General features: G+C 44.1%; 1 protein-coding gene across 4 annotated transcripts in view; it reads right to left on the bottom strand.

Moving 5' to 3' along the window:
• ST3GAL1 (ST3 beta-galactoside alpha-2,3-sialyltransferase 1) overlaps positions 1-21,254 on the bottom strand; it is a 103,370-nt gene that overhangs the window by 54,673 nt on the left and 27,443 nt on the right. For 2 of the 4 annotated variants that reach the window (XM_081918953.1, XM_081918952.1), the window contains exon 2: positions 11,886-11,960. The gene's annotated coding sequence lies outside the window, so the exon portion shown is untranslated. Of the gene's footprint in view, positions 1-3,030; positions 3,109-11,885; positions 11,961-15,583; positions 15,770-21,254 lie in introns of those variants that run through there. The other 2 variants (XM_081918954.1, XM_081918956.1) reach the window with 2 other exon arrangements.

Here is a 21,254-nt window from a genome sequence, read left to right as displayed (position 1 = left end):
ACGTTCATATTGCGTCTTTTCGGCCTGCGAACGCGGCAAACCCGGAATTGTATACTTTTGGGTTCAGCCGTGCGCGTATGTGCAGAAGCATTTTGCACGCTTCACACATGTGCAGAAGCGCTCTATCGCGCTCTGTGCAGAAGCGCCGCTCTAGTTGCGGATTTTTCGGGGTGCCGTTTGCACCCCGGAACAGATCGTGTCTGCAACAAGAGGTACCACTGTATATCACCAGCTAAATGTCAAGATATATCACAATGTCTGAAATAACAGTGGAGCTATGTAAAGGCACTGGATTGCTGCTGCACTAGCTTTGCTAGTGATATTTATGTTTACTTTCAACTGATCAAGTATGTGCACGTTTTATTTATTTTTTAGTTTCATTTTTAAGTTTACAGGGCGGTTCAGGATATAAAAACACGTAACATAGTAGCAAGTAAAAACAATACCCAATGTGGGCAGTGGTGAAAATTTTGTTTCATTTTTTCTGGCTTCTGTTAAGTAGGGATAGGATGTTCTGCGGGCAGAGTATTTCTTTTCAGGTGCTCAGTAGAATATATAATGCATTGTTATCCATCTCCAGCCTTCCGGATAGTGCAAACTAAGAATGTAAGCTGAGGTCTGTCTGTTTTTGCCATTTATTTTGTGTTTTTGTTTTTGCGACTTTTATCTTTGTTTTTGTGACTGCGTGGAACTTAGTTAGGCTACTGATTGATTGATTGAATGTATGACTGCAGTACATTGTTTATTGCTTTCATTTCATGGATTAATAGTCTCGTTAGATAGCAAAATTCACGTTACAATTATTGTTTTAGGGTTTGCTTTTAAAAGTCTGGAACGGATTAATCCATTTTGCATTACTTTCTATGTGAAAGCGTGCCTTGGTTTTGGAACGCTTTGGTTTTGGAACGGACTTCCGGAACGGATTAAGTTCAAGAAGCAAGGTACCACTGTACATCCTTTCTATGGTGGTGCTGAGGGGTTGCCCGCAGCCTTCAACTGGTGTCCAGCATGCAGAGCGGAGCAGAGAGAGAAGGCCGCTGGCGCGCCGGATCCAACTCTTGCACAGCCTCCAACTGGGCCTTGTCCAAACACCATTCTGTCACCCCCGGTTCTCCTGAGCTATGACACAGCCAAAGCCAAACTACCTTGTAAATTACCACAGATCTAAAAGGGAGGTACCTATTTACAAAGGGCCTTGCCCAGGGTGGATTTGATTTAAATCAAATCGATTTAAATCACTAATCAGTAAGAATTTATTTAAATCAATTTTTTTACAGAAAGACTCATTCTTGCTGGCATAATCTTAATATTTACAACCAAATGAAGGTTTTGTTTCCAGAATAAATTTTCAGAGCAGTTTTTACCGTTTTATCAAAAATTACTGATTTGGTTATACTATTAGAAATAGACAGATAATTATGAAATTATTGTGAGGTTCGGTAAGTTAACTGTTTACATCTGGACAACTTTTCTGCTGTACTTTATTGGAAGGAGATAAATAATCACTTCCTTAATAGCAATTTAAACAATTTATTTACCGCATTTTCCAGTGTATAGGACGAGCTTTTCTGACCCAAAAATGAGGTTCAAAATTTAGGGTCGTCTTATACACGAGTAGAGCTTAGGGGGGGACGGGCAAACGTTTTTTGGCGCGAGCCCGAGATTTTAAGTGGCGATTGGCCGCTTGATCATTTGGAGAGGGGGGTAATGCCGAAAATTGCTCACCCGCTGGAACGCAGCACGCAACCGCTTGCGTCGCAACTGCCGATCACCGCCATTAGCCCTACCGATTCCGCTGCGGCAGCCAATAGACAGCTGCCCTTGTCGCCAATCACGTTCCCGCTTGCCGCGACAAGGGCAGCTATTGGCTGCGGCAGCAGAATTGGGAGGGCTAATGGTAGCGATTGGCAGTTGCGATGCAAGCAGTTGCATGCTGCGTTCCAGGGGGTGAGCGATTTTCGGCATTCCCCCCAAATAACCCTCCCCCAAAGCTCAATTTTAAGGCCCCCCAAAATAGGGGTCGTCTTATACATGGTGGCGTCCTATAGACGGAAAAGTACGGTAACTAAAACCAAAACATTACAGCGTATGTATCCATGTTTGTTAGCTGATGTGGCTAAACAGGTTTTTTGGTTGTTGTTTTTTTAAAAAACTGAGTTTTAGCACACATGAAAAACTTAAATCCTTATTTCCTGATGAATAGCCTTTGGGCTATAATGTTAACTTAAATAGGAAACTAGCTTTAGAAAGATTTTTCCTCCAAAAGCATTTTATTTTAAAAATCCAATTTAAATTTAGAAAAATCTGAAGTAAAAAAACCCTGATTTTATATTAATGTTTTTATACTGTATTTTATGCTGCTTTTATAATTAAGTGTTTTAAATTTGTTGTTAGCCGCCCTGAGCCCGGTTTTGGAACCAGGAAGGGCAGGGTATAATTATTATTATTATTATTATTATTATTATTATTATTATTATTATTATTTTATTTTATTTTATTTTATTTTATTATTATTTTATATATATTGGTTTTTATCCACCCTGGCCATGCCTCAGGCCACTGGAATGCCTGAGCAGCATGAGTTTTAAATCCTTATTTCCTGATAATGTACTATATGTACTGATAATGGATTATAATGTAACTTAAATAGGAAACTAACTTTAGAAAGGTTTCCCCCCCCCAAGCATTTTATTTTAAAAATCCAATTTAAATTTTTAAAAAAATCCAATTTATGTAAAAGAAAATATCTGATTTTTTAAAATTAAAAAGAGATATATATTGGTTTTTCTGCCTCAGGCCACTGGAATGCCTGAGCGGCGCCTCAAATCCCTTTAGCAACAAAGTATCTGTTTCTTCGCTTGGTCTCAGACGTTAGGCCTCAGCAAGGCCTGGCCTGCGCCTCAGCCTGTAGGCCCAAAGCCTCCCGCTTCCCTATTCCCATTTTTTTAAAAAATAATGTTCTGAGGGGAGCCACAAAGGGCTAGTTTCCGCCATGAGCTCCGGAAGTCGCTCTTTCCCAAGCCTGCCTACCTCATGGCGCCTCATGGCTGAAACCAGGATGAAGGAGGAAGTTCCGCCATTTGAGTCGCTCTTCTCTCGGGCGGCCATTTTCTCGCTGCGACAGACCATTGATCCATTCAGCTCAGTGCTGCCTACACTGACATGGGTTGCCCAATTGTTTCAAAAAGTGGGACGCAAAAGTGGTTGCGAGGGGGGTGGGCAAAGTTGTTGAGTTTTTTTTATTATTTTTGCAACACCACACAAGAAGAATGACACTGCCAACATGGATTGCCACACATCCAGATTTTCCCGGACTTTTTTTTGCAATTTTCGCTCCTACACAGTATTCCAGCTATGTCCGTATGGCAACGCTAACACTGGCCAGCAGCAGCTTTTCATATATATATATATGCTTTCGTAGATTTTCACGGGTACAGGAATGCAGGTTTTGGTGTCCTCGGGTGTCTTCCCGTGTAAAAGTTGGGGTGTCTAGGCGACGTTTCGACGAGGTCTCACTCGTCATCTTCAGGCTGGTGCTTTCGGCTTCTTGTTACTGGAACAGAGCAGGATCTCAGTGTTTGAGTTCCTATAAATACTGTTGAGGGGGTGTGGTGTATAGCCTCCACTGTTCTGGGCAGAGAGGAACAGAACAGTGGAGGCTATACACCACACCCCCTCAACAGTATTTATAGGAACTCAAACACTGAGATCCTGCTCTGTTCCAGTAACAAGAAGCCGAAAGCACCAGCCTGAAGATGACGAGTGAGACCTCGTCGAAACGTCGCCTAGACACCCCAACTTTTACACGGGAAGACACCCGAGGACACCAAAACCTGCATATATATATATATATATATATATATATATATATATATATGCTTTCGTAGATTTTCACGGGTACAGGAATGCAGGTTTTGGTGTCCTCGGGTGTCTTCCCGTGTAAAAGTTGGGGTGTCTAGGCGACGTTTCGACGAGGTCTCACTCGTCATCTTCAGGCTGGTGCTTTCGGCTTCTTGTTACTGGAACAGAGCAGGATCTCAGTGTTTGAGTTCCTATAAATACTGTTGAGGGGGTGTGGTGTATAGCCTCCACTGTTCTGGGCAGAGAGGAACAGAACAGTGGAGGCTATACACCACACCCCCTCAACAGTATTTATAGGAACTCAAACACTGAGATCCTGCTCTGTTCCAGTAACAAGAAGCCGAAAGCACCAGCCTGAAGATGACGAGTGAGACCTCGTCGAAACGTCGCCTAGACACCCCCCAACTTTTACACGGGAAGACACCCGAGGACACCAAAACCTGCATATATATATATATATATATATATATATATATATATATATATATATATATATGCTTTCGTAGATTTTCACGGGTACAGGAATGCAGGTTTTGGTGCCCTCGGGTGTCTTCCCGTGTAAAAGTTGGGGTGTCTAGACACCCCAACTTTTACACGGGAAGACACCCGAGGACACCAAAACCTGCATATATATATATATATATATATAAATAATTTTTATTGATTTTAACATATAAATTATAAAATGTACCACGAAACTTATCACTTATACATTCTTTTTAGACTTCCATCAGCTCCTCTGATAATCCACCGTTTTATCCACTTCTTAGCTTTATATTGCCTTTAAGTCTCTCAACAAATTATCCTTCCCCTTAACTATTTTTGCAATACTTCCAATAAAACTCCTCACAGAACTTCTTGCAAACCTACAAACGTCGTCTGATCTTCACAAATACTTTTCAAATAGTCCGTAAATTTACTCCAGTCTTCTGTGAATTTCTGGTCCCGCCAGTTTCGAATTCTTCCTGTTAGTTTATCGGCCGGCAGCAGCTATTCAGGGTTTCAGACAGGAAGCAATCCTAGCCATACTAGGGAAATCCCAGAGAAGGAATCCATGTGTGTACAACACAGACGCACTACTGCGGAGAATGGAGGGACGCTCAGCAGAATCTCTCTCATACCACTTTCCTGGTTCATATGCAACACGACAGCCCTGCGGTGTTGCTGCAGGTGTTCCTCTAAGATAGCTGCCACCACCTTGCCTTTCTCAAGAGACAATGGAGTGTGCCTGCAGGGGTGAAGTCAAACCAATGGAGAATCACAGCGCCTGCTGTGGCTGCAGAATCATAGAAGAGGATGAGGAAAAAGATTTGTCCATCATAATGTCGTAAGCCAAAAATGGCTTATCTCCTGAGTTTATGCCAATAAAACCCAGAAGTCTGAGGAGTTAGGAGTCCATTGCTGTTTCTTGCAAAGCAATAGGTTACAGCACTGCTCCTTTGGGGCCAGACACTGCTCACCTTTCTACCTGTTTTGACATTTTAAAGCCAGTGGGATGTTAACTGTGCGAGAGACAAACTGTAGATTAAAAAAAAAAATCACAAGCAGAGACAGAGAGCACCGGCGGAGCCAAATTCATCCCCTTGATTACGGTCCCAAAGAAAATCACCTTCCTGCAGCCAGTGGCGTAGCGTGGGGGGCGCAGGGGGGGCCAGCCGCACCGGGCGCAACATCTGGGGGTTAGGGAAATCCACGGGTTAGGGGGCGCAAATCCACGGATTAGGGGGCGCAAATTACTTGCCTTGCCCCGGGTGTTGATAACCCACGCTACGCCACTGCCTGCAGATGAGATTTGAATCGAGAAAGGAGCCTCTAGGAGCACAACCCACCCCTGCAATCCGACTGCTGCTATTGTACATTCTTAAATATGCACCACGTATTCATGGTGTCGCATCTAATTTTTAAGAATGTGGCCCAGAATTGCAGCTTAGAACTGCCACCCGCCACACACACAGAGAGAGACATAATACGGGAAGGGCTGTAGTGCAGCGGCACATGCCCCCCGCATGCAGAGCTTGGCTCTGGGTTCAATCCTCAGCATCTCTAGGTGGGGTTGAGAAGGACCCTGCAGAGCTGCTGAGCGTAATACTGAGTTGGTGCGCTGGTGGCCTGACTCAGTAGAAAACAGCTTTCTATGTTCCCTAATTGAAAAGGAGGAGGCTCTGCAGATTTGTAAGCCTGCCTAGAGAACATCAATATCTAGTTATGACTTTTTCAGGAACAGCTGAATTAGGAAGAGTGTTTGTGTGTGTGTCCAGTGAAATGAATCCCTTACGAACAGCAGAAACAAACATTTTCATTTGGATCCTATGAAACAAGAATGCCCTCTATGTTTTTCATGGCGCCCAGCCACCTCCATCAAAAAGGAAGGCTCTATCGTGAGCATACAGTTTTCACTGTTCACATCTCTCTCCCCTGCGCCCCCCCCAACTCCCCACAAATGAATATATGCAGGCATTATGTAAGTGCCACTCAGATTTTGGTCCAGACAAACCTAGCACATCATAAACATCAGAAGGCTTGTTAGCTCCATTTGGGGCCAAAGCAGAGGATTTAAAGTGTCCGTCCCTCTCAGGGCATTCTCCTTTGTAATGCATCTCCCTTGAGCAGTAAGATATCCAAACGAAACTTGGTCTGTGTGAATGGGATGCAATTCAAAGGCCTGGTCTGCCGTCTCACTAAGCAAAACCATGAACACTTGAGCATGAAGATTCTCAAGTGGAGATCATGGCTGCTTCCATCTTCCCGGTCGTTCCCCTCAATTGAGCTATGCCACGGTGTAACTTAGCAAAATCAGGCTTGCGGTTTAGCTTTTTTCCAGCCTAACCCAAAGCTGAAACCAAGGTTTTTCTTGTGGCAGGGATGGGAAAACTTATTGGCTGTTGCCAGATCTTTTATCTCCCCCCTCTATTGGCAAACTTCTGCATTTAGGCCAAGCCTGTGCAAGTTGACCCTCCATTTCCCAGAATTCCTTGAGGGAAGCCAGGACTGTTTCTGACGATATGATACTGTTAAATGTATAATGCAAACGGGGCCTCGGTTTCAATAAGTCCCAGAAAAGAGCAATGCACCCTGGAATGCAGTAATTTTGCATTAATTTCACAGCGAAGCTTGGTTTGCGAAAGCCACCCACTCTACTGAGCCTCATGTTCCAGGCAGCCAGTTACCATGAAGTAAGCCCCACTCAAATTTTGCTGTTGTCACAACTGGTATAAAGTGTGTTTTCTTTTTTTCCTCCTTGGCAGCCCATGCCATTTGCTTTTGTCTCATCTCCTTCAGAGACTCGGTTCCCAGCCTTGGCAATTTCACTAAGTGTTGTGTGGTTTGTTGGAAAATCCACAAAGTGCATTTCACAGGAAACTAACAGTACTCGACTACAGCAAACTGCAGATGGAGGGAATCCACCATATGCTAAAAAGACTCTCAATAAGCCTATGCATGGAGGCAAGACCTAGGACTGAGTTATCAAGGGTGCAATTTAAGGGTGTCTCCAAGTAGATGCTCTTTAGGCAGTAAGCCATCAAAGCACCCTATTTTATTTCACCTTGGGAAAGCAGGGGGCAGGGGGTCAAAGATGCCAGGCTTTCTTCGTGATTCTGCCAGTTGCATTGAAGTGGGGCTGACAGAAAAGGAGACACATTTCCTTTACAGAGCCTGAGATGTTTATATTGCGGAAGGCATTGCATTAAGTGGCCTTTTTATTCCCAGCCACGCAAAATGAGCAAACGCAGCACTTCCGAGCTTATCTTTTGGCACCGCTTCAGAGAACGAGGAGACAACCTGAGCACCAGCGTCTGCAGGGATGTTTGCCTTTGAGGTTTGAATGTTTGAAACGCGGAGCCAAGGCCAATATTAGGATAGCATCTAGCGCACAGTGTGAACCCTAGCGCATGATGTGGACAGTTTCCCAGAATCCCTCGCAAAGCAGAAGAGTTTCCACAAACAGACATGGGGGGAATGTAGGCACAAATCTGGAGATTTGAAAACTACCTTCGCTGATACGGTTTATAAAGAGAGCATTAGGCTAACTTGCGGGGGGGGGGGGGGTTACATAAACAGTTCAAGTCTTATTCTCACTTCTAGTTTCTGCTACCTCATACGGATGCCCCACACTTCCTCATGGTAGGCTGGGTCTAATTAGGTCAGCCTGGGTTAAATAATTAAGAGCACCCAACCGGCCTAATTTGAGAAGCAGGTGCAGTTTTTAAACAGAAATAACACTGTCTTTGCCTTTGGTATCTGAGATAGAGGGGGAGGTATCAACTCCACTCATTTTGTTAGGGGGCGGATTTGCGTTTGGCAACCTGACTTTCCTCTCGCTTCTCCACCCATGCCTTCCCCAAGTCTGCTTTGGGTTAGTGGGAACCATGGGACATATTTAGGGGGTGCACAGGACCCCCCTTATTATATCTAAGTTACACAATGCCACTAGTTTCTGCTGGGACGTTATTATGATATTTTGAAGGTTTTGTAAAGAATAGCATGGAATCTTCTCAGCTGCTAAATTTTGATTGCTACGTAGTTAGAAGGACAGTAAAACACCAATACTGAAAATGTGTGGCTTAAAATCTGGAACACGGTAGAAATGGCAAAGGTTACAGGGCACATTCAGTCACTTTACGAAGAATAAATATGGATTAGACGTTAACAGCTATCTTCCTTTCCAGCTAACATAAAATGCCATTTATGAGTGAATTATTATTGCAGTCAATGATAGTATTTATGTTCCTCTATCCTACACTTTATTATACTTTATCATTTTAGTGTTCTGTAGAACACTAAACACTTTAAATACATGTTAATCTAGAAATAAATCAGAATAAAGATATACTCATATGGAATGATGTTGGGTAATTTATAGGTGTGGCCATTTTTTTGGAAAATTGAGTGGAAGTGATTGTGTAATTAGAATCAGCCCGTTTTGGTATATGTCATATGATGGAGATAGCCAAGGTGGTTCTCTCCAGATGTTGTAGGAGTACCGCTACCACCAATCCCAGCCTGCATGGCCAATGGTCAGGAATAATGGGAATTAAATTCCAACATCTGAAAGGCACTTCGTTGGCTATGCCTGATGGATTAGATGAATGACTGACATCCTTGATTACGGATATAGTTTGAAATATCTGTATATATGTACACATTCACACACATATGTATTTGGCTCAGAAAATCCCATTGGCAGCCTTGGCAGAGAATAATGAAGTTGTTAAGGAACTTGCACCTGTCTTGCAGAATAAACCTCAATGGCCATATCGACAACTGGACGTCATCCAGAGCAAATGGTTTTACCTCATGGCCCCAGGACTTTAGCTCCTGTTAATAAATTAAATCATCTAGCCAAATGGCTGAAACTTTAATATCTTTTCCTTTTTAAAAAAAGGAAAGGAAAGGAGCAGGAATCTGTCGTCAAGCCAGTTAGCCTTGTTCAAATGCAGAATGATTTTCCTGAAATAAACTTTCTAATGAGTGACATGACAAAAAGCCACTTGGGACGATTCCAATGCATCTCGTAACAGAAACGAAGAAGGACTAAGCTGTGTCAACCTGGTTAAGGCCCAAGTTTGGGAAACCCTGGTATAGACAGCACTAAGCCAAGGTGACCAATGGCCTGATTATGTATAATGCAGTTTCCTGTGTTCCTTTTTCTCTCTGCAAGGGAACTGAAACCCAGGAAGAACTAAAGTGCTTTCCCACTTTGGTATGAGCATCTACCAATACGCCCTCACTCCCGACTGGGTTATTTTCCTTCCGTTCATTACAGATCCCTTCAATACACTCCCCTCATTACGGAGTCTAAATCATTTATCAGTCTACAGCATTAAGAGCAGCCAGGGTACATCTGCTCGTTGAAAATTGCTATCGTTCATCACAAGACTGTCCTATTTGAGTGACTCTCGGGGACATGTAAAGGACCCCTGGAAGGTTAAGTCCAGTCAAAGGCGACTATGGGGTGCGGTGCTCATCTCGCTTCAGGCCAAGGGAGCCAGCGTTTGTCTGAGAACAGCTTTCCAGGTCATGTGGCCAGCATGACTAAACAGCTTCTGGCGCAACAGGACACCATAACAGAAGCCAGAGTGCACAGAAATGCCATTTACCTTCCTGCCACAGTGGTACCTATTAATCTACTTGCACTGGCATGCTTTTGAACTGCTAGGTTGGCAGGAGCTGAGACAGAGCAACGGGAGCTCAGCCCGTCGCAGGGATTTGAACCGCCAACCTCCTGATCGGCAAGCCTGAGAGGCTCAATGGTTTAGACCACAGTGCCACCCGCGTCCCCGTGTGCAGCCCCAGTTAATTTCAAAGTGATGCAGACCGCGTAGGATTTTTCATTCATGTCGGGACGGAAAAGCCGCCCTTCCTTCCTTTCCCAGGAAGTATTTTTTTAAAAGATAATGAAGAGTGCTAGAGCAGAGAGCAGCGGTTTAAATAGGCTTGACTTGGCTAAGTGCATGACAGCTGCTTACAAGTCCAGGAGTAGAAAATGCCCCAAGGAAGATAACCAACAATTTCCCGCCCCCTCGAGTCAAAGTCCTGGGATGTTCAGTGCTCAAAACACACATTGCCTCCAAGAGTCTATGTTCCAGCAACACACACTTAACCTGAAAGGCAAGGCTGCAATTTGGCAACTCAAACCGACTCTTACTGTGCTCCAAAATCCTTTTTGCAAATCTTGACTCTTGCTGGAACAAGCAGCAATTCTCTTTATTACATTTTGTTGCTGTCTTTTGTTTGCCTTTGCTGCACAAAGAGAAAGAAAGGCCTGGCACTTGGGGATATATATATATATATATTTCTACGAAAGCATATATATATATATATATATATATATATATATATATATATATATATATTCAGAATACCAAGCACAGTGTGTGCAGATTTTCCCATGCTCAGTCTGTCCAATGGGAATAGTGGTAATATAACACACAGGGTGGTTGCAAAAGACTGTGCCAGTTTCAGCTGCTTGGATTTCTTTTTCCATTCTCTTGACTTGCTCTGCACTATAAAATGTTTTGATTCCTCGCTAAAGCCTTCAAAATCCGATTAGATTCATTTGAGATCAGTTTTATTTATTTATTTTTTAATCATTCCGACTTTGTGTTATGAATGGAAGAAGAGTCTGCTAGATCAGGCCAAGAATTTGCCCCGTCCTCTTTTAAAGCTATCCAAATGGTGGCTCCACCTCACGGCAGGGGGCCCGCTGTGGCAAGGGACCCTGGGTATTCTTATTGGGTGACACAGTCCAGCCCCATAAGACAGCATAAGCTCTTGGTCAAGTGGGTGGTGCTGTGGTCTAAACCACTGAGCCTCTTGGGCTTGCCAATCGGAAGGTCAGCGGTTCGAATCCTCATGATGGGATGAGCTCCCACTGCTCTGTCCCAGCTCCTGCAAAGCTAGCAGTTCGAAAGCACACCAGCGCAAGTAGATAAATAGGTGCCGCCGTGGTGAGAAGATAAATGGCGTTTCCGTGCACTCTGGTTCCCGTCACTGTGTTCCGTTGCGCCAGAAGCGGCTTAGTCCTGCTGGCCACATGACCCAGAAAGCTGTCTGTGGACAAATGCCGGCTCCCTCAGCCTGAAAGCAAGATGAGCGCCACAACCCCATAGTCTCCTTTGACTGGACTTAGCCATCCAGGGGTCCTTTACCTTACCTTGGTCAAGTCCTAACAAGGACTTGGTCAAGTCCTAACAAGATCAAGTCCTAACAAGTGACAAGGAGGAAAACATTTCAGAAATCTACGTGCCGATTCAGTTCTCATCTGTACAACTTGCGGCCCACAAACTGAATGCCAAGAAGCTTGAAAAACCTCCAGTTTTTATTTCCAACAAGGAACTATTGAAAAATGGAGGGAGTACAAAACAGGGCTGGTGAGCTGCGTCTGGTACGATGGGCCACAAATCGTGCAGGCCTGAACTTTAGGCTGCACCACCGAGCATGCAATTGAATGACCCTTTTGCCGTAGAGTCACCGGCATGATCTCACGTATGCCAAAACATGTTGCTTTCCACCCAGAGCCATACCTTGCAGCCTCCAGAAGAGACAGATTTAGTCTCGTCCCTCTGCACTAGAACATCTCTGTTGAATGTTGATGTATTCTGGGGAGAGAGAGAAAAACACAAATATAACGTAAGTTGGATATTTTTAGGGTTCAGATTTACTCCAATTGCTAGAAGGCACATTTATAAATATCCACACACTCTGACGACCTATTTCACCCCGTTCTGCTTGCACAAAACTTGCACAGAGGTTAAAGTCAGACTATGTTAGGTCTTTATGGAGTGGTTATTCGACAATCACTCTTCATCTTTTTTCCATATTTTTCCATTGATCATTCCTTCATCCCACACTTTTCGGCTCATCACCGCAAAAAGTCTGTCTGTGTGTTTTTAAGTGGAACTTTTGTGCAAGGGCAGTGGTTTTCAAAGGGTGTATACCACACTGATGTGGCAAGAGAGAATGACAACTGTGGTGGGGAGACACAATACAATCAGAAACGTTTAAACATTTCAATGTAGTATAGGATCAAAATAAGTTTATTTATTTGCAGACCTAATATAAATAAGATTACCCGGCAAAAACAAGCTCACATCTCTCATTGAGTATGCATACATACTCAAGAGATGGAAAGGACCCCAATCTAGTCCAACTCACTGCAGTGCAGGAATATTAACTAAAGCATCCCTGACAGATGGACATCCAACCTCTGCTTAAAAACCTCCAAGGAAGGAGTATCCACAACCTCCCATGGGAGTCTGTTCCACTGCCAAACAGATCTTATTGTCAGAAAGTTTAGTCAGATTTTCCTTTCTTGTAACTTCCTTGGTTCGAGTCCTACACTCCGCAGCAGGAAAAAACAAGCATGCTCCCCTCTTCCACGTGACAGTCCTCGAGATATTTGAAGACGCCTATCGTATCAGTCTCTTCTACCATCTCAGAATTCTGCCATGTCATTCTGATGCATCTGATTGGAAAGGCTCTGGTTGCACAGAATTAGGAAGTCGAAAAGGGTTTATCTTGCTCCCTCACTTAAAAAAATTAAAGGGGGAGGGGGAGCTTCCTGCTGTTTGCACACTTCCTGCAAGTGCCACGTAATAGTCACTCATTCCGCACATGTAAGAAGTTGGTCGTTTAGTGTGCGCCACTTTGTAATTCCCTGCCTACTGAGATCAAGCAAGCGCCTTCATTGTACTGTTTCCAGTGCCGGCTAAAAGCATTCTTGTTCAGGCAAGCCTACCCAGATGTTTCGAATTAATCTGCTTTGAATTTGCCATATTTCAAAAAGGAAAAACCAGGACACCCCCCAAAAAATTGAGCTTAGGAAGACCCCAAAATGACTGAGCTTTTTTTTAAGGAAACCCCCCAAATTGCTGAGCTGCTGCTTCTTTCTTTTTTTAAAGGAAAACTTCAAATTTGTTCAGCTTCTTTTTTTACAAAACCACCCCAAAACCCTGGATTTTTCTATTGACTAGTCTAAGATCCAGGACAAATCTCTCCCCTGACATCAATTTCACCTTTGAAATCCCGGTGATGTTGGGACGTATGGCGGCCCTAATTTAGGCAAACCTACAGATGTTTGGAAAGCTGAAGTAATTTTAATCTGCTTTAGTATTTAAAAACTTTTCCGTGTTTTAAAATACGACTGAGTTTTTCACAATTTTAATACCCTTTTGTTACCTTCTTTGAAGTTTGTTTGGGTTTCGTTTTCACAATCAAGTGATGCATAATTTTTATGAAATAAATCCATAGTGCAGAGAGAAAGGGTTTGTGAAGTTTCCTCTCCCACTTGCAAGTTTAAAGCGTGCGGAGGGAGATTCTGGTGTGGGTGACATTTACAAAACGAAACAAAAGACACCTACTCTGCAATCTGATATTCTGCAGTTGAAAACACGGATGCTCATCCTGTACAAGGGGCAGGCTGTCTCTTAAAGCAAAATAAACAACTTACAAATCACCAAGACTGTCCCCCCCCCCTTGCTTAAGGCTCTGCCTGCAGGGATGCGCCCGCCCCAACTGTGTTAAACGTGGCTGTTCTTTGGTATGAAATGTGCAGCACAGAAAATTCCCGTTTCCTTAATGTATGCATTGACTTGCTTGCACTGCAAAGCCCAATTCTGAAATCCTGAGTTGAAGTTTTCTATAAAGTTACTATAGTGACAAACTCGCATGCATTTAATGACTGATAAACCACCCGTTCATCAACGCTTCTCCCACCCACCCACCCCTGGCAATAACCACCTTCTAAATGCTTTTGAGTTTCAGCTACTCTATAATAAGCAAAAACAGATCCCAGGAGAGATTAAACATCCCCAAGTCATTTAAAACTAAACTACTGTGGTCAGTTTACTAACCCAGCCTCCTTCAGAAAGCCATTGCAGGCCAGGATATTGCAGACAAAAACCACAACACACACACACAGAAAGAGAGAGCGAGTGAGCAAGGAAGGAAGTACAATGATAGTAATTGCAGCTTTTGACACTTGAGGTGTGTATTTTTAGGACCTGCTTATTTTGTGACTGTTAAGTTGCGTTAAACTGCATTTAACATTGTGTTTTCATGTTGTAACCCGCCCCAAAACCTTAGGGTGAAGGGCATGTAAAGCAAATTAATAAGAATAATTTGTAAACAGTGGAGATGGCTAAATCAGCCGGTGGTTTGGGGGTTTGCGAATAACAGGAGAGCCACTGGTCACAGCACCCTAAGCTTTCGTCTGTTGAAATGTTAGAGGTCATGAGCCGCATCTGTGGCTCAATCACAAGTCCATTCCCTGATACCTCCAAGTACAGCAGCAATCTTCTCCCTGATTCCCCAGAGAGCTGCTGTTGTAGACCAGGAATTGCCAATAGGGCACCCCAGAGATCTTGCTGGGTCAAAACTCCCACTAGCTGATGACCAGAGATGTCATAATTCAATAGGATATGGAGGGCACAGCATTGGTTTCCCCTGGTGTAGACAACAGCCAGGATGGTGCCTGACATCTCCACCATCTGGAGATGCATGCCTGGGGATCCTTGGATCTGGACTGTTTGTATACACTCACCCCCCTGTCCTGTAGAATTCTATCCATTATATTTTATCTGCACACGCAGAACGAATTTCAGGAACCAAAATGCTTTCTCTGTGCTGCCTGAGCAGGAAGAGTGAACAACATTCTCCTTCTCGGTAGTGGCACCCACCCTGTGGAACGCCCTCCCATCAGATGTCAAAGAAATAAACAACTATCTGACGTTTAGAAGACATCTGAAGGCAGCCCTGGTTTAGGGAAGTTTTTAATGATTGATGTTTTAATGTATTTTTAATCTTTTGTTGGAAGCCGCCCAGAGTGGCTGGGGAAACCGAGCCAGATGGGTGGGGTACAAATAATAAATTGTTGTTGTTGTTGTTGCTTCTCTTCACTTACCCCAGCTGGCTGCCCTGCTCACGGCTGTGAAGAATATTCCTACGTTATGAATGGCCCGTGTCACCATTAAGAAAAAGAGGCCAATATATAGGTGGGCTGTGATTTTTTCTTCCTTTAAGTTCTCAAAGCTCTTAACCTAGCTAGATGTTTAACTGATAAGTCGGTCGTTCCTTGTCCAAAAATGGCAACAGAAATTCTGTTTTGGCAAGTATAGCCTTGGTTTAAGATGCCGTTTGGTGCCTAGTTTATATAGTACATCTGAGTTTCTAACACTGGTTGAACTAGACGGATCAACAGTGGTTCAATCATAAGGCCACCTACGATATTTGCAGTCCTTTGGGGAAGGGCGCAGTGTTTGTCATGTGAAAAGGTTCCTAGATCAGTCCCTAACGAAACACCCCTGCATGAAACTGTGGAAAGCTGCTGGAAGTGTAGACAGCCCTGATCTAGACGGACCAGCTACCTAACTCAGCCTCATACGTCTTTCACATGCAAGCAGTATCACGCCCCACAGTGCTTGCTTGGAGTCGTCTGCTCATGGGTGCAGGATAAATCATGCAGGTGGCCACTTTGCCACCAGTCACAAGCAAATCTAGGTGTTTGGGGGTGGGGGCGGGACATCGGCCAACAGGGAACATGGGGAGCCAAGCACAGAACAACCCGTCCACTTCCTCTATATCAGCACAAACAATTCTAAAAACATCACAACTGCCTTGTCAGACCAGTGCAGAAATCTATATAGTCCAGAGTTCAATTTCCAGCATCAGTCAGCTTCTAGGAAATTCAAGAAAAGGCCATGAATGCAGTGGCGGACCTACATTTTTGTGGCCCCAAGCTTGAATTTTCAGGGGGGCCCCATCGCAAACCATCAGTGAGGTTTCGGTAACCACTTTTATCTCCTTCAGTGGGGCTGTTCTACCAGAATTTTCTTTTTTTAATGTAACTACTACATCTCAGATTTTGATTAAAACTGCTGAACTGAATTATCTCATATTACATGGAGCACATTTTACAAAATACTCTTTTTCTGTTTTTTCTAGCAACCTATTCAAGTACAGTTTCATTGTAAGAGAGCTTCCTTGCAATGCCCTTTTCTAGAGGCAATATGCATCAAGTTAAGTGCTCTTCAGCAGAACAGACAACTTACCAAGACAGTTCACCTTTACGACATCTATGCTACCCACTCTCAAACTTTGGGATTGTTGAAATAATAATAATAATAATAATAATAATAATAATAATAATAATAGTCAAATTGAGTTGTGCAACTGTAATCTAGTCTATTAGACACCCCTTTTTTAACAAGGAAGACTGAAGTCTGATCTGGGGGACACCCCCCCCCCCAGATGAGGGCTCCTAAAGCTTAAGATTTGTTAAATTTCATAGCAGATTTGCCTCTGCATGAATTTAGGCAGGGAACTTTCTTTCAGTTGTGTGAGGGTCAGCTTCTCAGGGACCAGATACCAGGGGTATTCCGTGCTCTTTGTTCATTTCAGCGGGTTTACTCTGAGTAAAACATAGTTGAATACCACCCTATGCACCTTGACATGTGCAAACATGCCCGGGAGGCAGATTCGAGTGGCTTTTCAAACGCTTCCGTCTTCTTCAGCTTCCTTCTCAGGATTTATTTCCATTTATGCCAGAGGACTCTCAACTCTAAGAATATGCTGATTTATTCCTCCTACCAGCTCCCGGCTTCTTGTCGGGGGAGATTGCTAGCTGCCTTCAAATTAAAGCCCACAAGCTTATGATGTCTATCGGGGGTCCATTTCCTTTTGAAGGCCCCCCGCAGAGCCCTCCATTCAAGCGATAGGAAATTACACGAGTCCGACTGACTGGAGAACATGCAACTTTTACACCTGTGAAGTCCGAGGTAACTTCAAAGCAAAGGAGGTCCTGGCTTTGGAATTCGAAATGAGCACTACTTATTCAGTAAGGAAATTATTGAGAGTGGGCACAGAAATCCCTATGCTGAAAGGTACATTTCCTTATGGGAGACAGAGAAGAATCTAACAATGTGCTAGTGCCTCAGTTCCTCTTCTGCAGAACTGGGAAACAGGTCAAGTCACCTCCTTGACTTCAGAAATATTTTTAAGGAGCTGATGAAATGATGTCCTGGTAGAAGAATGGTCCTTAGGGGGGGCAGGTTATTTAGTGGTCTTTTATATGGAAATCAACCAGAAAGGATATAGTGGCAATTCATTCTCTCTCTCTCTCTCTCTCTCTCTCTCTCTCACACACACACACACACACACACACACACACAACACACACCTTGACTGTTCCTCCAGTCTGCAATTTTATTGTGGGTGTTCTCTGCAACTTGTTCTTCCCACAAAAACAGTGTGCCTTTGGTGGACTTATATTCTCCACTTTAATGCTACCACATTATCACTGTCTGCACGCCCTGCAAAAGTTTATTACACTCTGTCATTAACCCTCCCTTCTACTTGCATTTCCTCAGCTAAAAAGCCCCCAAAGCTGCAATTTCCCCCCTTGCAAAGCAGTTGCCCCAGAGATCCCTGATCATTTTGATTGCCCTTTTCCAACTCGGCAGTGACTACATATCCAGTTGCCACTCGAGTGTTCGGTAATCAAACACCGAGAAATCAAGTGGCGAGCCTGAAGATGGGAATCAGAGAAGAGCCAGCAAGCACACTTGGAGAGCTGGGAGCGTGTTTTCTGCAAGAAACCGCAGAGAACAGCAACGTTCGGGAAAATGGAGCTTGCAGATTGTTATGAAAAAGTGCATGCATAACTAACAGAGGGGGGGAAACAAAGAATCAGAAATGTAAAACATATATTGACAGAGTCTGAAAGGACTAAAAGGACAAATATACAGCGCAGCACCAAAGGGACAATAACGTATGAACTCCTACAAATACTCCCTTTACAGATAATAAATATACGGAAGAGTAAATGTATTCTCCACCTGCGAGTTCCATTGTTAATGAGAATAAAGGTTCCATGGTCTGAAATAAGCCAGATATTTGCACATGCAGGTGACACCGAGAGACCATGTGCCTCAATACTTGTATAAGAAATAAAATAATAAAAACATGTGAGATTGTTCAAACGCTGTCCTTTAGATACTTTTAGCTCGTGAGAGATCTTTTCAAGAAGAGAAAACTGGAGATCCTCTCCAAAGAGGAATAATTTAAAATATTGCACTAGGCAAAACAGGTTGGCTTTGCACCCTTTCGATCAAGGGTGGGGAATACTTCCAATCCAAGGGCCACATTCCTTTTGGAACAATGTTCCAAGGGCCGCATGACAGTGGTGGGCAGAGCCACAAATGTAGATTCTACCTCTGTACTGCTGGCTAGTTTTGACACAGACACAAACATTTTTTTTAAGCATCCTTCTCTGTCCTCCAGACAAGCAAGAGCAGTTGAACAATCAACTTCTCATATGGTTTAACATTCCATCCCTCTTCCAAGGGAACTCTGGGAATTGTAGTTCTGTGAAGGACAATAGGCAGGCCTCCTAACAACTCTCAGCACCCTTAACAAACCACAGCTCCCAGGATTCTTTGGAAGTCATGACTGTTTAAAGTGGTCAATGCTTCTTTTCAAATTTATAGCACAGCTGGGCCCCACATGGGATTTTCTGCACCCAGCCTTTCAGCTGAAATCTCATTTCATCAAATTCAATGTTTTCCAAACAAGGTGACTTCCGGTTACCAAAATGGCTGAGATCAATAAGCTCACTGGTTTTGGATCTTTTACCTTCACAGAGATGTCTTTAAAGGATTTTACTCAAAACAACAAACAGGTGTAAACAAGCAACAAACAGCTGCTACAAACAGGAGGCAGCCTTCCTGCATTTACAGGAAAAGTTAGCCGGGAACATAATGGGGTGGTGTTTGGGTTTTTTTCGCCTTCAGGAATGGTCAAAGCACCCAGGGAGGCTGCAGAGTGCAAAGCACCAGAGATGATTTGCAGAACGAAAGAAAGCACACTCACAATGAAGCCGAACGCTGGAAGATTCAAGAGAGGTAAAATGAAGCATTTCTTTATGTAGTACATACAGTGGTACCTCGGGTCAAGAACTTAATTCGTTCCGGAGGTCCATTCTTAACCTGAAACTGTTCTTAACCTGAGGTACCACTTTAGCTAATGGGACCTCCCGCTGCCACCACGCCGCCGGAGCACCATTTCTGTTCTCATCCTGAAGCAAAGTTCTTAACCCAAGGTACTATTTCTGGGTTAACGGAGTCTGTAACCTGAAGCGCCTGTAACCCGAGGTACCACTGTAGTTAAACTATGTAACGCCCTCCCACAGGAGGCAGTGAAGACCACCAATTTTGATGGCTTTAAAAGAAGACTAATTCAAGGCGGAAAGGGCTATTGGTAGCTATTCTCTGCCTCCACAGTTTGAGGCAGCAGTGCCTCTGAATACCAGTTGCTGGAAAACACAGGAGGTTGGGTCATTTGGCCTGATCCAGCAGGCTCCACAGAGCCTAGGGCTTGCTGATCGGAAGGTCGGTGGTTCAAATCCCCACAATGGGGTGAGCTCCCGTTGCTCGGCCCCTGCTCCCACCAACCTAGCAGTTCGAAAGCAGTCAAAGTGCAAGTAGATAAATAGGTACCACTCCGGCGGGAAGGTAAATGGCGTTTCCATGCGCTGCTCTGGTTCGCTGGAAGCAGCTTAGTCATGCTGGCCACATGACCCAGAAACTGTCTGTGGACAAACACCGGGTCCCTCGGCCTATAGAGCGAGATGAGCGCCGCAACCCCAGAGTCGTCCGTGACTGGACCTAACGGTTAGGGGTACCTTTACCTTTACAGTTAAACGTACCAAAAACCCCGCTCCCCATCCATGAGAATTTCACTGAAATTTTGGATAAGTTTGCAGTTTCTTTTCTTATTAATTAATGGAGAACAGTTAGGGGAAGAATGCCATATTTTGGGGGACATCATTACTTCATATAGTTGTTTAACAATACCAGTGAGGCAATACATCTCCAAGATATGTCTCATGGGCCTGCCCTGTTTATAAGAATCGAAGTTCCTATTCAGTGCTTTGTTGCTGCCGGAGGGAAACAAAACAGTCTGGGAAGGGAACCCACACAAAGCGAAAGAATGCCCAAGACTGTAAGAGGCCTCTTCTCCTGCCAAAATGGTTTCTGCCGCAGCAATGCTAGGTAATACCACTCTCAGACTGCCTGGAACCAGCCAGGTGGAGGAGAAATAATAATGGGGATGGGAGACGATGACAGTTTGGAAAGGGTATCAGCAAATTGATTTTGACAGCTGTATAGGAGAAGGATTTTTAGTATTCACAGATGGATATGACAGCCCCATCATAAAGTGCGGGGGGAGCACAGAGAGACAGAATTTCCATTTCCTTGGTTTGAAGTGCTATTGTCAAGTAGCTGCTTAGATATACAGCAGCTGGGAAGGTTACGGCGAGAGGATGGAGAGATCTCCCTCAGCAGAACCGTGTCCAAATGTTTGGCTGGTCACAAAGTTAGTTCTGCTGTGCTTCCTGCAAAATAGGGGTGGAGAGCCTCTGAACACCCAGACATCGCTAGGCTTCTGTTTCCATCATCTGCAACCAACATGAGCCAATGGTCCAGGATGATTGGAGCTCAAGCAACAACACCCGGCGGGTCAGAGAGTAATTAGTAATTGGTCCCTTTGTGTCCTGCCTTTCCTCAAAGGATCGCAAGCATCTCTTCCTTCCCATTTTAGAAGAAGAGGAGGAGGAGGAGTTTGAATTTGATATCCCGCCTTATCACTACCCGAAGGAGTCTCAAAGCGGCTAACATTCTCCTTTCCCTTCCTCCCCCACAACAAACACTCTGTGAGGTGAATGGGGCTGAGAGACTCCAAAGAAGTGTGACTGGCCCAAGGTCACCCAGCAGCTGCATGTGGAGGAGCGGAGATGTGAACCTGGTTCCCCAGATTACGAGTCTATCACTCTTAACCACTACACCACACTGCCTCTCACTGACTCTCTACACCTCTCACTGGCTCTCTTTATCCTC

This window comes from Podarcis melisellensis, assembly GCF_964234715.1.
Source record: "Podarcis melisellensis genome assembly, chromosome: 7".
NCBI classification, from domain to species: domain Eukaryota; kingdom Metazoa; phylum Chordata; class Lepidosauria; order Squamata; family Lacertidae; genus Podarcis; species Podarcis melisellensis.
Note: the sequence above shows the minus strand (reverse complement) of the source record. Positions and strands in the feature narration are given on the sequence as shown.